Here is a 17,279-nt window from a genome sequence, read left to right on the forward strand (position 1 = left end):
AGGAGTAGTTAAAATAAGAGTTGGCCATACGGGAGGTTCCAGCTGAAGTGATCCCACCTTTGCTCAAGCTTGTAGAATTCTGTCTCAGTTGGCGCATATAGGAAATCGGTTTCAGGATTTAAGTGACGCATAGAAATCTTCATAGTAAATTTCGGAAAGTGGTGTATTAAAAGAAAAGTTGCTTCATTTACATTTCAAAGCCAACGTCCTCTACGACTAAGACGAGGTCAGAAGGGAGTTCACTTCCCCAGTAACCCAGTCATGAGGAGGGAGTTGTGTACTCAAAGAAAATCCAGGAATAGGATGAACATGTTTCAGTAAGCTGCCGAATCCATTATACACTGAGGAATGCAATTCAAACACAGACATACGCAAACTGGCAAAATATGGCGCTGCGGTTGGCAACGACTATATAAGACAAGCGTCTGGTGCACTTTCTAGATTGTTTACGGCTGCTACAATGGCAGGTTATCAATGTTTAAGTGAGTGTGAACGTGGTGGTATAGACGGCGCAAGAGCAATGGGACACAGTACCTCCAAGGTAGCGATGAACTGGGGATTTTACCGTACGATCGTTTCACGAGTGTACCGTGAATATCAGGAATCCGGAAAAACATCAGATGTCCGACATCACTGCGCCCAGGAAAAAAATGGCTCAAATGGCTCTGAGCACTATGGGACTTAACATCTATGGTCATCAGTCCCCTAGAACTTAGAACTACTTAAACCTAACTAACCTAAGGACATCACACAACACCCAGTCATCACGAGGCAGAGAAAATCCCTGACCCCGCCGGGAATCGAACCCGGGAACGCCCGGGAAAAGATGCTGCATGAACGGTACCAACTACGACTGAAGAGAATCGTTCAACGTGACTGAAGTGCAGCCCTTCCGCATATTGCTGCGGATTTCAGTGCTGGGCCATGAACAAGTGTCAGCGTGCGATCCATTCAACGAAACATCATCGAAATCGGCTTTCGGTGCCGAAGGCGCACTGGTGTACCCTTGACGACTGCGCGCCACAGAGCTTTACGCTTTGCCTGGGCCCGTCAACACCGACATTGGACTGTTGATGACTGAAAACATGTTGCCTAGTCGGAAGAACCTCCTTTCAAATTGTATCGAGCGGATGGAGGTATACGGGTGTAAAGACAGCCTCATGAATCCATGGACCCTGCATGTCAGCATTGAACTGTTCAAGCTAGTGGAGGCTCTGTAATGGTGTGGGGCGTGTGCAATTGGAGTGATATGGGTCCCTGATACGTCTAGATACGACTCTGACAGGTGACGCATACGTAAGGAACCTGTCTGATCACCTCCATCCATTGTGCATTCCGATGGACTTGGGCGATTCCAGAAGGACAATGCGTCACCTCACTCGTCCATAATTGCTACAGAGTGGCTCCATGAACACTCTTCTGAGTTTAAACACTTCTGCTGGCCACCAAATTCCCCAGACATGAACATTATTGAGCAAATCTGGCATGGATAGCAACGTGCTGTTCAGACGAGATCTCAACCGATCGTACTCTTGCGGATTTATGGACAGCCCTGCAGGATTCATGGTGTCAGTTACGTCAAGCACTACTCCAGACATCAGTCGAATCCACGCCACGTCATGTTGCGGTACTTCTGCGTGCTCGCGGGGGCCCTACATTATAATAGGCACATGTACCAGTTTCTTTGGCTCTTCAGTGTAGTTAACGATGCAGAAAATTCAGAACTTGTGCATAGACACCAATTAGCATAGCGAATAGATATTTTATGGTTATCTTTGAGGCTTGAGGAGAAGGCAAAAGTTTTGCAAGTACAAGATTCCTTGGTTTTTCAGGTTACGTAACCTCTAGTGCAGAGCGTGTCACGGCGAATCGTTTGTGAAGCAGTTAGTAATGGTGATCGCATGTGGGTATTTTGCAGGCCACTATTTATCATTTCTGTAATACCGTGGTTCATTAGCTAGTGCCGGCCGCTGGTGGCCGAGCGGTTCTGGCGCTACAGTCTGGAACCGCGCGACCGCTACGGTCGCAGGTTCGAATCCTGCCTCGGGCATGGATGTGTGTGTTGTCCTTAGGTTAGTTAGGTTTAAGTAGTTCTAAGTTCTAGGGGACTTATGACCTTAACAGTTGAGTCCCATAGTGCTCAGAGCCATTTGAACCATTTGAACCATTAGCTAGTTGTGCAGCACTGTTACCGGGTGCAAAGGGGAAACAAGCCATTGGTGCACTACATCTAGTGTGTGCATGTAGGAGTGTCAGCCCTTTGAATATTCTTATCGAAAGGAGAAATAATTAGAAATACTTTGGAAGGATTATGGACTGATGACTGGCCGCTTCTGCTACTCCATAAGCCGGCACGGTAGCTCAGCGTGTTCGGTCAGAGAGCTGGCTGGTCTCTCTAACAAAAACTGAGTGAAAGGATCAACAACGAACTACAACGGATGTCATGTGACGTCCGCTACCACCAAATACAACAAACAATACCAAAGAAAGTGCCAAAAGAGAAAGAAAAGAAAAAAAAGGGGGTAGCGTCTTTGATTCATAATCAAAACGACTTCTGTCCTGCGTTCGAATCCCGCCGCTGCTTAAATTTTGATTAATAATCAGCACTGGAGGCCGAAGACTTCCGGCATAAGAAGTTACCGTCGTTCTGCCAACGGCCTTGTCAAAGGGGGCGGCGGAGCGGACGGAGGTTCAGAGCACTCTCTTGCCCGGGGGGTGGGAACCTGCCCCTAAAGGCGGAAGAATCAGCAATGATCAACAGCATGATGATGCAGAAGGCAATAGAAAACACTGCATTAAAGACACGTTTATCTACTGGACATGTGACCTCTAATTGAAGAAGTGTCATGATGATCTCTCCATTGGCAAAAGTCCCCCATTCGCATCTCCGCGAGGGGACTGCCAAGGGGGAGGTTACCATGAGAAAAAGATTGAATAATCAACGGAAGGATAACGTTCTACGAGTCGGGGCGTGGAATGTCCTTGGACGTGCTAGGGAAACTAGAAAATCTGAAAAGGGAAATGCAAAGGCTCAATCTAGATGTAGTAGTGGCCAGTGAAGTTAAGTGGAAATATGAGTATAGGGTAATATCAACAGCAGCAGAAAATGGTATAAAGGGAGTAGGATTCGTTGTGAATAGGAAGGTAGCGAAGAGAGTGTGTTAATGTGAACAGTTCAGTGACAGGGTTATTCTTATCAGAATCGATAGCAAACCATCACTGACAACAATAGTTCAGGTATTTATGACGACGTCGCAAGCTGAAGATGGAGAGGTAGAGAAAGTGTATGAGGATATTAAAAGGGGAGTACAGTACGTAAAGGGATATGAAAATCTAATAGTCATGGGAGGCTGGAATGCAGTAGTAGGGGAAGGTGTAGAAGAAAGATTTATATGAGAATATCCGCTTGGGACAAGGAATGACAGAGGAGAAAGAGTGATTGAGTTCTGAGTTTCAGCTAGTGATAGCGAATACCCTGTTCAAGAATCACAAGAGGAGGAGCTATACTTGGAAAAGGCCGGGGGATACTGGAAGATTTCAGTTAAATTACATCATGGTTAGACAGAGATTCCGAAATCAGATACTAGATTGAAAGGCGTACCCAGGAGCGGACCTAGACTCAGGTCACAATATAATAGTGATGAAGAGTAGGCTGAAGTTTAAGACATTAGTCAGGATGAATCAATATGCAAAAAAGTGGGATACAGAAGTACTAAGGTATGACGAGATACGTTTGAAGTTCACTAAGGCTATGGATGCAGCATTAAGGAATAGCTCAGTACACAGTACAGTTGAAGAGGAGTGGACATCTCTAAAAGGGGAGATCACGGAAGTTGGGAAGGAAAACATAGGTACAAAGAAGGTAACTGCGAAGAAATCATGGGAAACAGAAGAAATACTTCAATTTATCGATGAAAGGAGGAACTACAAAAATGTTTCGGGAAAGTCGCTAAGGAATGAAATAAATAGGATGATAAGGAAGCTAAGATGAAATGGCTGCAGGAAAAATGTGAAGACATCGAAAAAGAAATGACTGTCGGAAAGACAGACTCAGCATACAGGAAAGGCAAAACAACCTTCGATAAATTTAAAGGCAAGGGTGATAACATTAAGAGTGCAACGGGAATTCCACTGTTAAACGCAGAGGAGAGAGCGGGTAGGTGGAAAAGATACATTGAAAGCTTCTATGAGGGGGCAGATTTGTCTGATGTGATAGCAGAAGAAACAGAAGTCGATTTAGAAGAGATAGGGGATCCAGTAATAAATTCTGAATTTAGCAGAGCTTTGTAGGACTTAAGATCAAATAATTCAGAAGGGATGGACAAAATTCCATCAGAATTTCTAAAATAATTGTGGGAAGTGGCAATAAAACAACTATTCACGTTGGTGTGTATAATGTATGAGTCTGGCGACATACCATCTGACTTTCGGGAAAGCATCATACACACAGTTAATGTAAAATAGTGTAAGATGTTCGAAATTCTGAGAAAAGTAGGGGTAAGCTATAGGGAGAGACGGGTCCTATAGAATATCTACAACAGCCAAGAGGGAATAATAAGAGTGGGCGACCAAGAACGAAGTGCTCGTATTAAAAAAGGTTGTAAGATAAGGATGTAACCTTTCGCCCGTACAGTTCAATCTGTACATCGAGGAAGCAATGATGGAAATGAAGGAATGTTTCAGAAGTGGAATTAAAATTCAAGGTGAAAGAATAGCAATGATACGATTCGCTGATGACATGGCTATCCCGAGTGAAAGTGGAGAAGTTTTACATGATCTGCTGAACGAAATCAACAGTCTAATGAGTATAGAGTATGGATTGAGAGTAAATTGAAGAAAGACGAAGGTAATGAGAAGTACTAGAAATGATAACAGAAGAAACTTAATATGAGGATTGTTGGTCACGATGTAGATGAAGTTAAGGAATTCTGCTACCTGGGAAGTAAAATAACCAATGACGGACGGAGCAAGGAGGACATCAAAAGCAGACTAGCAATGGCAAAAAAGGCATTCCTGGCCAAGATAAATCAACTAGCATCAAAGACATGCCTTAATTTGAGAAAGAAATTGCTGAGAATGTACGTCTAGAGAACAGCATTGTATGGTAGTGAAACATGGACTGTGGGAAAACCGGATCAGAAGAGAATCGAAGCATTTGAGTGTGGTGCTACAGAGGAATGTTGAAAATTAGGTGGACTGAGAAGGCAAGGAATGAGGAGGTTCTGCGCAGAATTGGAGAGGAAAGGAATATGTGGTAAACCCTGATAAGGAGAAGAGACAGGATGATAGGACATCTGTTACGACATGAGGGAACGACTTCCATGGTACTAGAGAGAAGTGTAGAGAACAAAAACTGTAGAGGGAGACTCAGATTGGAATACAACCCTCAATTAATCGAGGACGTAGGTTGGAAGTGCTACTCCGAGATGAAGGGGTTAGCACAGGAGAGGAATTCGTGGCAGGGTGCATCAAATCAGTCATAATAGTGATGAAACAAAAAACAGATATAATATGCGGTTGTTGTTGTTGTGGTCTTCAGTCCTGAGACTGGTTTGATGCAGCTCTCCATGCTACTCCATCCTGTGCAAGCTTCTTCATCTCCCAGTACCTACTGCAACCTACATCCTTCTGAATCTGCTTAGTGTATTCATCTCTTGGTCTTCCCCTACGATTTTTACCCTCCACGCTGCCCTCCAATACTAAATTGGTGATCCCTTGATGCCTCAGAACATGTCCTACCAACCGATCCCTTCTTCTGGTCAAGTTGTGCCACAAACTCCTCTTCTCCCCAATCCTATTCAGTACCTCCTCATTAGTTATGTGATTTACCCATCTAATCTTCAACATTCTTCTGTAGCACCACATTTCGAAAGCTTCTATTCTCTTCTTGTCCAAACTATTTACCGTCCATGTTTCACTTCCATACATGGCTACATTCCATACAAATACTTTCAGAAATGACTTCCTGACACTTAAATCTATAGTCATTGTTAACAAATTTCTCTTCTTCAGAAACGCTTTCCTTGCCATTGCCAGTCTACATTTTATAACCTCTCTACTTCTATCATCATCAGTTATTTTGCTCCCCAAATAGCAAAATTCCTTTACTACTTTAAGTATCTCATTTCCTAATCTAATACCCTCAACATCACCCGACTTAATTCGACTACATTCCATTATCCTCGTTTTGCTTTTGTTGATGTTCATCTTATATCCTGTAAATTAAATTTCAAATTACCAATCTGTGGTATTGAATACAGTAAATAAACTCTTTTAAAACCGTGGTTAAACATTTCTTCTTCCAGCCCTTCTGCTAGTCCACAAGCTTGTAACTGTTTGTTTCATTCAAATAATGAATATTTGTCTGGTTACACATGTTTGGTACCAGGGCTCCTTGGCACTAGTAATGATATTTTAACACTGTTCACAAAGTTAAATTTACTGTTCACAGTTCTCAACTGTACGAGTGAGGGCGTAGCCGTCGCGGCGCGGTTGATTGTTGATGATGCGGAACGCGATGATAGAACGCACGTCTCACGCTCGCTGCAGGACACTGGCACTTAAATGCACTCTTTCGTGGTAAATAGTATTACTGATTCTCATTAGTTCAATCTTGGAGACCGAACACGGCGCGGATGATTGATACTGTACGGCACCACACGCAACGAGAGGATACACAAATACGTTATCAGCAGCACTGCTCATTTTTAGATTAGTTCTTGACGCAACCTGTGAATCATTTGCTTATTTTATCACTTTACTGTAATAGCACTTGCAGCAACACTTCAGCTACCATACTAACAATGCCTCTCACATGCAGAGCTGCACACTACACAACACAACAGTTCCGTGTCCCGCGCTCGACTCTACAGACGCGGCTGCCCGCAGAGATACTCCGCAACTAAGCCAGCGATATGACAATACGCTTACAAGCACCGTCTCTCCCGTCTTTAATACGCAACATACACGTATACGCGACTTCGTGCTATTTCCCCACATTGGGCTACTAACCTCTTGTGGATGTCTTAAGGAATTTCTCCTCCCCCCGCCCCTGAGAAATCACACTTTCCGCCGCTGCCCATGACTGTCTATTTGCGTATCGCCTTATGGACGTGCACCAGCGCACTCGCAACCCGGACAGGTGTTGCTGCAGTGCGCGACCTACGGGAAGCAATACCACCATATGGTGCCGGCAGACAGTACTACAGTCTGTTTTCACGCGTACATTTAAACAAATTTCAGACTGCTAATCTGCATGAGTTATAGGAGCGGCAATCAATATTTAATGAACTCAGTTGTTATGCAGGCATGAAAGGATCTGCACTAGGTAGCATACATTTTCTAGCTTTTCTAGCATTTGTAGACTCAGAGAAAGCTTTTGAAAATGTTGACTGTAATACTCTCTTTCAAATTCTGAAGGTGTCAGTCATAAAATACAGGGAGCGAAAGGCTATTTACAATTTGTACAGGAACCAGATAGCAGTTATAAGAGTCGAGGGGCATGAAAGGGAAGCAGTGGTTGGGAAGAGAGTGAGACAGGGTTGTAGCATCGATGTTATTCAATCTGTATATTGAGCAAGCAGTGAAGGAAACAAAGGAAAAATTTGGAGTAGGTATTAAAATCCAGGGAGAAGAAATAAAAACTTTGAGGTTCGCCGATGACATTGTAACTCTGTCAGAGACAGCAAGGGACTTGGAAGAGCAGCTGAACGGTATGTACAGTGTCTTGAAAGGAGGATATAAGGTGAACATCAACAGAAGCAAAACGAGGATAATGGAATGTAGTCGAATTAAGTCGGGTGATGCTGAGGAAATTAGTTTAGAAAATGAGACACTTAAAGTTGTAAAGGAGTTTTGCTATTTAGGGAGCAAAGTAACTGATGATGGTCGAAGTAGAGAGGATATAAAACGTAGACTGGCTTGGCAAGGAAAGCGTTTCTGAAGAAGAGAAATTTGTTAACATCGAGTATAGATTTAAGTATCAGGAAGTCGTTTCTGAAAGTATTTGTATGGAGCGTAGCCATGTATGGAAGTGAAACATGGACAATAACTAGTTTGGACAAGAAGAGAATAGAAGCTTTCGAAATGTGGTGCTACAGAAGAATGCTGAAGATTAGATGGGTAGATCACATAACTAATGAGGAGGTATTGAATAGGATTGGGGAGAAGATGAGTTTGTGGCACAACTTGACTAGAAGAAGGGATCGGTTGGTAGGACATGTTCTGAGGCATCAAGGGATCACCAATTTAGTATTGGAGGGCAGCGTGGAGGGTAAAAATCGTAGAGGGAGACCAAGAAATGAATACACTAAGTAGATTCAGAAGGATGTAGGTTGAATTAGGTACTGGGAGATGAAAAGGCTTTTATAGGGTAGAGTAGCATGGAGAGCTGCATCAAACCAGTCTCTGGACTGAAGGCCACAACAACAACAGTAGTAAAAATTGAGCACAGTACAAAAACAAGCCGGAAGACTTTTAAGTACAATGATGGTTCAAATGGCTCTGAGCACTATGGGACTTAACATCTATGGTCATCAGTCCCCTAGAACTCAGAACTACTTAAACCTAACTAACCTAAGGACATGACACAACACCCAGTCATCACGAGGCAGAGAAAATCCCTGACCCCGCCGGGAATCGAACCCGGGAACCCGGGCTTAAGTACAATGATGGGAAAATGATATTAGCCTAGCGTCACCGCTGGGCATACGGTGAATTTATGTCCCTGGGCTGTGAACGGAACAGTATTTAGACTGGGCAGCCAGGAACCCATTCTCTGAGAGCCGGAAGTAATGCCCTGGACCATTAACCACCACGAAAGCGTGAGTGAATAGCGACGTAGCTTCAGCGCGTGCAGCTTTGACTGAAAAACGTAGGCCTGTGTTCGACTTGATATAACTAATTCAGGGGAAAGCATGATTATTAATTCAGGGCAACTTGGTTTTCAAAGCCACCGCCTGATCGATGTGCTTTGGGGATACAGTCGAATACACCGACTGCTAAGTAAATAATGTATAGCGTGAGAACTGACAGCCACTTCCGTTAGCAGCCAGTTCTGGAAGTCGCTCTTCCTGTTACGCAAATGGCTCTGAGCACTATGGGACTTAACATCTGAGGTCATCACTCCCCTAGAACTTAGAACTACTAAAACCTAACTAACCTAAAGACATCACACACATCCATGGCCGAGGCAGGATTCGAACCTGCGACCGTAGCAGTCGCGTGGTTCCGGACTGAAGCGCCTAGAACCGCTCGGCCACCGCGGCAGGCTTCCTGTTAAGCAGCTAGCGCACAGAAGTATACTGGGAGACCTATGACGGCTTGGAGAAATGCGAATAAAAGTATTTTTTTTAACATTATGCTAACGTACTTGGGTAGGGTCTCTGCTCTGTTAATATGTTGCATGACACTCCTGTATTACTTTTGCGGCTTAGAAATTACAAAGTGTTTCATGTGTCAATTGATTTACAATATAGGTCACATAGCGTATTCATTAAGAATTTGAAGGAAACGTGAAAGAAAATATATTCTGAGACATCGAGATTTGATAATTCAATGAAGTGTAAACTTATTCCAATCTCTTTATTCTTGTTTTTTAATCACGCGGGTACTGTTGATTTTTTCTCAGCGCCGCTGCCGGAAGCTTTCTACATATTCATGCGGGATTCACGGACAGGGACGCAGTGTTTCTATTGGCGTTATTTATTCTCAAAATCTGGCTTTATCTGCAAAAGGCCGTGACGTCAGCTGGTATTACACGAAACAACAATTATCCATTAAATGTCTTCTTCCCATCGATTCTGCAGCCGAAGATATGAATTAGTGTTGTTACATTGAAAAAAGCCAGTAACCAGTAAAAGCACTTAGCGGAAAAATAAAGTTGGAGACAAGCGGAATATAAATTCATAAAGATAGCTTTTTTCGTCAGGAATGATGTCATTTTTATTTTGACTACTGATACAGCTGTAAGGAGATGATAGCACTACTACCCACGCTGTGTAGTAGAAGTACTTGGCAAAATCCAGTAATTGTTCTTTAAGTGTCTTGTCCTCCACAGATAATTAGTAGCATGATATGTTGTTCGTCAGTGTTTATTCTATACATCAATTCCTTGTTCAGTCCAAAACTTTGTCCTAAATTCTTCAAGAAGGATAAATTTCTACGTTCTGGACTACAACTGCCACCAGTCCTTACCGAAAGTAATACTTGCAACAGATTGTAATTTGTCACGCATTGTACACGAAGAGCCAAAGAAGGGCCCCCAAGAGCACGCATAAGGGCCGAAACACGACGTGGTATGGACTCGACTAATGTCTGAAGTAGTGCTGGAGGGAACTGACACCATGAATCCTGCAAGGCTGTCCATAAATCCATAAGAGTACGAGGGGGTGCAGATCTCTTCTCAATGGCACGTTGCAAGGCATCCCAGATATGCTTAATAGTGTTCATGTCTGGGAAATTTGGTGGCCAGCGGAAGTGTTTAAACTCAGAAGAGTGTTCCTGGAGCCTTTCTGTGGAAGTTCTGGACATGTGGGATGTCGCATTGCCAGGCTGGAAGTTCCTAAGTCCGTCGGAATGCACAATTTACATGAATGGATGCAGGTGATCAGACTGGACGCTTATGTAGGTGTCATCTGTCAGAATCGTATCTAGACGCATCAGCGGTCCCATAGAACTCCAGCTCCACACGGTCCACACCACTACAGAACTTCCACCAGCTTCAACAGTCCCCTGCTGACACGCATGAGGTTGTTTCCATACCTGAGCTCGTCCATCCACTCGATACAATTTGAAACGAGACTCATCCTACCTGGCAACATGTTTCCAGTCACCAACAGTCCAATGTCGGTGTTAACGGGCCCAGGCGAGGCGTAAAGCTTTGTGTCGTTCAGTCATCAAGGGCACACGAGTCTGCTTTAAGCTCCGACAGCCCATGTCGATGATGTTTCGTTGAATGGTTCGCACGCTGACACTTGCTGAAGGACCAGCATTGAAACCCACAGCAATTTGTGGAAGAGTTGCACTTTTGTCATGTTGAACGATTCTCTTCAGTCGGCGTTGGTCCCGTTCTTGCAGGATCATTTTTCGGCAGCAGCGATGTCAGGGATTTAACATTTCACCTGATTCCTCATATTTACGGTACATTTGTGAAATGGTCGTACGGAAAAATCTTCACTTCATCACTACCTCGGAGGTACTGTGTCCCATCGCTCGTGCACCGACTATAACACCACGTTCAAACTCAATTATTGATAACCTGCCATTGTAGCAGCAGTAACCGATCTATCAACTGCACCAGACACTTGATGTGTTAAATAGGCGTTGCCGACCGCAAAGCTGCATTCTATCTGTTTACATATGTCTGTATTTGATTACGCGTGCCTGTACCAGTTTCTTTGGCGCTTCAGTGTATAAGCGAAATATTCAGGTGTTCTTCCCTTGACGGTTTTGATGATTTGTAAATCTTTGTTCATACGCAGCAGTGCTTCGACATTTGTTCATGGTATTCTTAATATCCTTTCATGTACCCCAATTTCAGATACCTCAAATTTCTCACGTAATACAGGTTAATTAAATTTTGTACATTTGTTGTGGTCGCGAACACTTTTTCTCTATTTTTAATTTCTCATGTCCCATCGTCAGAACGTTAACATCGATTCACAGTATCTCGTCACTTACAATTTACAAATACATCGGGTACTGATGCGAAACGTCGGGATAAGCAGTACGCCCAAAAGGAGAACAGAAACGTATGAAATACGATGTTGCAGAAGAACGTCGGAGACTAGATAGCTAGAGCAAGTAACTAATCTAGGTGACCGAACTGAGGAGAAAAGATTTTGTAGCACAATAAGAGCTTGACCGATACATCCTGTGGCATAAGGGAATAGTTCATTTTGTAATGACGGGAGTTGTCATGGGTAAAAACTGTCAACTGGATACGCGTTACATTATTTAAGCTGAGATGCAGAGGCTGGCAAACGATGGGCTAGCGTCGAGAGCTGCATCAGGCCAGTCTTCGGACTGAAGACCACAACTACAACAACATGAACATTTTGAAAAAAATTTTATGTGACGTTTTGCGAACATACTCTTGGGTTTATGGGTATAGCTTCTTTTACAATTACTTACTTGATCAGCACAAAGACTCGTCCGCAGTACCCATCCTCCAATACATTTTCTCCAAGTAAATTGGCAATGTGGACTCGTTTTGAGGAAAACTGCGGTTCAGATTCCGTTTGCGCCAACTACATTTACGTTTTACTTCATTTGCTTCCAGCTGCTGAATGCAAATGTATCGATGGCTCCCCCAAAAAAGACGCGACTGATTTCCCTCCCCACCGGTCGGTGATGCAAGCTTGTGTTCCGTCTCCAGTGATCTCCTCCACGACGGTATGGTACCCCATTGTCTCCAGCTGGCCTGTTCAGTTCACTGCAGTAGATACTTTTGTCGTGCACCACCTGTTCATCGCACTGTAGCTGATGTCTTTCAAAAATGGTTCAAATGGCTCTGAGCACTATGGGACTTAGCATCTGAGGTCATCCGTCCCTAGACTTAGAACTAATTAAACCTATCTAACTTAAGGACATCACACACATCCATGCCCGAGGCAGGACTCGAACGCGCGACCGCAGCGGTCGCGCGGTTCCAGACTGAAGCGCGTAGAACCGCTCGGCCACTCTGGCCGGCGCTGACGTCTTTCCTCTGTTGTTTCTTACCATGGTTCCTTGAAAAATCTTCAAAGCTTTATGTCTTAACAATGGTGCAATCCTGCTGAATATCCTGTTAGTTAAAATATTCGGTTTGCTCGAGGCAGGACGAAAATAAAAATATCGAATTCGGAAGATAGAGAAGCAGTAACTAATATTTCTCTTATGACATAATACAATTAATTAGAATTTTATACAGCATAGTTACTTGTTAAAATGTACGTAATTTTGTACGTGCATTTTTAGTCGAGTCAAACATAATAATACAATAATCGTGACTCAGATTTTAACAGGAGTTGTTGAATGTAACACAAAACTAGAGCTTTAGAAAACGTACGCTGTACGATGACGTGCGCAATTACTGATACTGTGGAGTTCCAGGCTATTTCTTGCCCCCCCCCCCCAATCATAACACTTTTATTCTTAGATGCATCTACATCTACATGACTACTATGCAAATCACATTTAAGTGCTTGGCAGAGGGTTCGTCGAACCACAATCATACTATCTCTCTGCCATTCCACTCCCGAACAGCGCGCGGGAAAAACGAACACCTAAACCTTTCTGTTCGAGCTCTGATTTCTCTTATTTTATTTTGATGATCATTCCTTCCAATGTAGGTTGGGCTCAACAAAATATTTTCGCATTCGGAAGAGAAAGTTGGTGACCGAAATTTCGTAAATAGATCTCGCCGCGACGCAAAACGTCTTTGCTGTAATGACTTCCATCCCAATTCGCGGATCATATCTGCCACACTCTCTCCCCTACTACGTGATAATACAAAACGAGCTGCCCTTTTTTGCACCCTTTCGATGTCCTCCGTCAATCCCACCTGGTAAGGATCCCACACCGCGCAGCAATATTCTAACAGAGGACGAACGAGTGTAGTGTAAGCTGTCTCTTTAGTGGACTTGTTGCATCGTCTAAGTGTCCTGCCAATGAAACGCAACCTTTGGCTCGCCTTCCCCACAATATTATCTATGTGGGCTTTCCAACTGAAGTAGTTCGTAATTTTAACACCCAGGTACTTAGTTGAATTGACAGCCTTGAGAATTGTACTATTTATCGAGTAATTGAATTCCAACGGATTTCTTTTGGAACTCATGTGGATCACCTCACACTTTTCGTTATTTAGCGTCAACTGGCACCTGCCACACCACACAGCAATCTTTTCTAAATCGCTTTGCAACTGATGCTGGTCTTCGGATGACCTTACTAGACGGTAAATTACAGCATCATCTGTGAACAACCTAAGACAACTGCTCAGATTGTCACCCAGGTCATTTATATAGATCAGGAACAGCAGAGGTCCCAGGACGCTTCCCTGGGGAACACCTGATATCACTTCAGTTTTACTCGATGATTTGCCGTCTATAACTACGAACTGCGACCTTCCTGACAGGAAATCACGAATCCAGTCGCACAACTGAGACGATACCCCATAGGCCCGCAGCTTGATTAGAAGTCGCTTGTGAGGAACGGTGTCAAAAGCTTTCCGGAAATCTAGAAATACGGAATCAACTTGAGATCCCCTGTCGATAGCGGCCATTACTTTGTGCGAATAAAGAGCTAGCTGCGTTGCACAAGAACGATGTTTTCTGTAACCATGCTGATAACGTATCAATAGATCGTTCCCTTACGAGGTGATTCATAATGTTTGAATACAGTATATGCTCGAAAACCCTACTGCAAACCGACGTCAATGATATAGGTCTGTAGTTCGATGGATTACTCCTACTACCCTTCTTAAACACTGGTGCGACCTGCACAATTTTCCAATCTGTAGGTACAGATCTATCGGTGAGCGAGCGGTTGTATATGATTGCTAAGTAGGGAGCTATTGTATCAGCGTAATCTGAAAGGAACCTAATCGGTATACAATCTGGACCTGAAGACTTGCCCGTATCAAGCGATTTGAGTTGCTTCGCAACCCCTAAGGTATCTACTTCTAAGAAACTCGTGCTATCAGCTGTTCGTGTTTCAAATTCTGTAATATTCCGTTCATCTTCCCTGGTGAAGGAATTTCGGAAAACTGCGTTCAATAACTCCGCTTTAACAGCACAGTCGTCGGTAACGGTACCTTCGGCACTGCGCAGCGAAGATATTGACTGCGTCTTGCCGCTTGTGTACTTTACATACGACTAGAATTTCTTCGGATTTCCTACCAAATTTCGAGACAATGTTTCGTTGTGCAACCTATTAAAGGCATGTCGCATTGAAGTCCGTGCCAACTTTCGCGCGTCTGTAAATTGTAGCCAATCTTCGGGATTTCGCGTTCTTCTGAACTTCGCATGCTTTTTCCGTTGCCTCTGCTACAGAGTTCGGACTTGTTTTGTGTACCACGGGGGATCAGTTCCATCTCTTACCGATTTATGAGGTATGAATCTATCAATTGCTGTCGCTACTATATATTTGAATTTGAGCCACATCTCGTCTACATTTGCATAGTCATTTCGGAAGGAATGGAGATTGTCTCTTAGGAAGGCTTCTAGTGACACTTTATCCGCTTTTTTAAATAAAATTATTTTGCGTTTGTTTCTGGTGGATTTGGAAGAAGTGGTATTGAGCCTAGCTACAACGCCCTTGTGATCACTAATCCCTGTATCAGTCATGATGCTCTCTATCAGCTCTGGATTGTTTGTGGCCAAGAGGTCAAGTGTGTTTTCGCAACCATTTACAATTCACGTGGGTTCGTGAACTAACTGCTCGAAAAAATTTTCGGAGAAAGCATTTAGGACAATCTCGGAAGATGTTTTCTGCCTACCAACAGTTTCGAACAAGTATTTACCAACATATCGAGGGAAGGTTGAAGTCCCCACCAACTATAACCGCATGAGTGGAGTATTTATTTGTTACGAGACTCAAATTTTCTCTGAACTGTTCCGCAACTATATCATCGGAGTCTGGGGGGCGGTAGAAGGAGCAAATTATTAACTTAGTTCGGCTCTTAAGTATAACCTCCACCCATACCAATTCGCACGGAGTATCTACTTCGACTTCACTACAAGATAAACTACTGCTGACAGACACAAACACTCCACCACCAATTCTGCCTACTCTATCTTTCCTGAACACCGTCTGAGACTTCGTAAAAATTTCTGCAGAACTTATTTCAGGCTTTAGCCAGCTTTCTGTACCTATAACGATTTCAGCTTCTGTGCTTTCTATTAGCGCTTGAAGCTCAGGGACTTTCCCAGCACAGATCACTATACATTACTTCTGGACGTTTTGTCTCCCTGAAAAAGAACGAAACTTAGACTTTTAATACCACTCTTTAGCCCACTCACTTAACAAGGGCCTGTAAACTACTCAGATAGGTGCTCTGAAAATAGCTGAAAGAGCCGTCCGTAGTCTTCCTTCCACTTGCTGACATCACAGCTTCCACTAGCTGAAAAATTCTCACTTACTGACGGAGGGTCATTTGTCAATAAAATTAATGGTTTCCAGAGCAGGCTGTGCAGCCCACTGCTTGAATTGAAGATGATGATGAAATTAATTTAAGACAGTTCCAGTCGATGTATTGGAAATTCCTAATACTTAAATTTATGTAATATTCTTAACAATTCTCTCTTTTTCTTCAACGCTTTTATTGCTAATATCAGTCTGCATTTTTGTCCTCTGTCCTGCTGCCATCGCGTTATTTTTGTGGCCAAATGGCAAAAAGAAATAGTCTACCACTTTTAGCGCCCTTTACCCAAATGTAATTTCCTCGACACCGTCTGATTTTATTCGACAAACTCCAGTACTCTTGTCATACTTTTCTCGATGTTCATCTTCGTACACAATGTCTTTATACATACAAATTCAGTCTGCATATGTTTTTGCTCTCACAACTGGAAATATAGTCGGTAGATTCCTATGAAATTTTAACACAACGTTGCATGTAAATACGCAGGTATTTTTATATACTATTTATAACTGTATATATTGTACCGGCCGGTGTGGCCGTGCGGTTCTAGGCGCTTCAGTCTGGAACCGCGTGACCGCTACGGTCGCAGGCTCGAATCCTGCCTCGGGCATGGATGTTTGTGATGTCCTTAGGTTACTTAGGTTTAAGTAGTTCTAAGTTCTAGAGGACTGATGACTACAGATGTTAAGTCCCATAGTGCTCAGAGCCATTTTGTATATATTGTATAAATAAATATGTAACATATAAAGAGGCAATGTTAGCAAAGAATATAAAAACGTTCATGGCAGAGTTACTTAAAATTTTACACGAAACTCCAACGAAGATCAGACGGAAAATAGGCTATATTTTTTAAACATATATATTATCTAAATACAGGGGGGCAACTCAAAAATTATTCGCAAAGTTGACATAAGCCTTCTTACACTTTTCATACCGAGTCCTGTTCTCGTTTATTTTGTAGTTACACTGCTGTGATCCTCCTATGAAACTTTGAACCTAATTCCTGAATTTGTCTTCCTTTTTTAGGCAGAGAGACCACGGCCATCCATTTAGAAATTTGCACCAAGGAAGAACAACGAGCGGTGATCCGGTTTTCGCGGTCGGAATGTTTATCTTGAGCCGCAGTCGATCAGATACCTGCGGCACAATAAGGGAACAG

Source organism: Schistocerca nitens, chromosome 2, assembly GCF_023898315.1.
Source record: "Schistocerca nitens isolate TAMUIC-IGC-003100 chromosome 2, iqSchNite1.1, whole genome shotgun sequence".
Classification (NCBI taxonomy): domain Eukaryota; kingdom Metazoa; phylum Arthropoda; class Insecta; order Orthoptera; family Acrididae; genus Schistocerca; species Schistocerca nitens.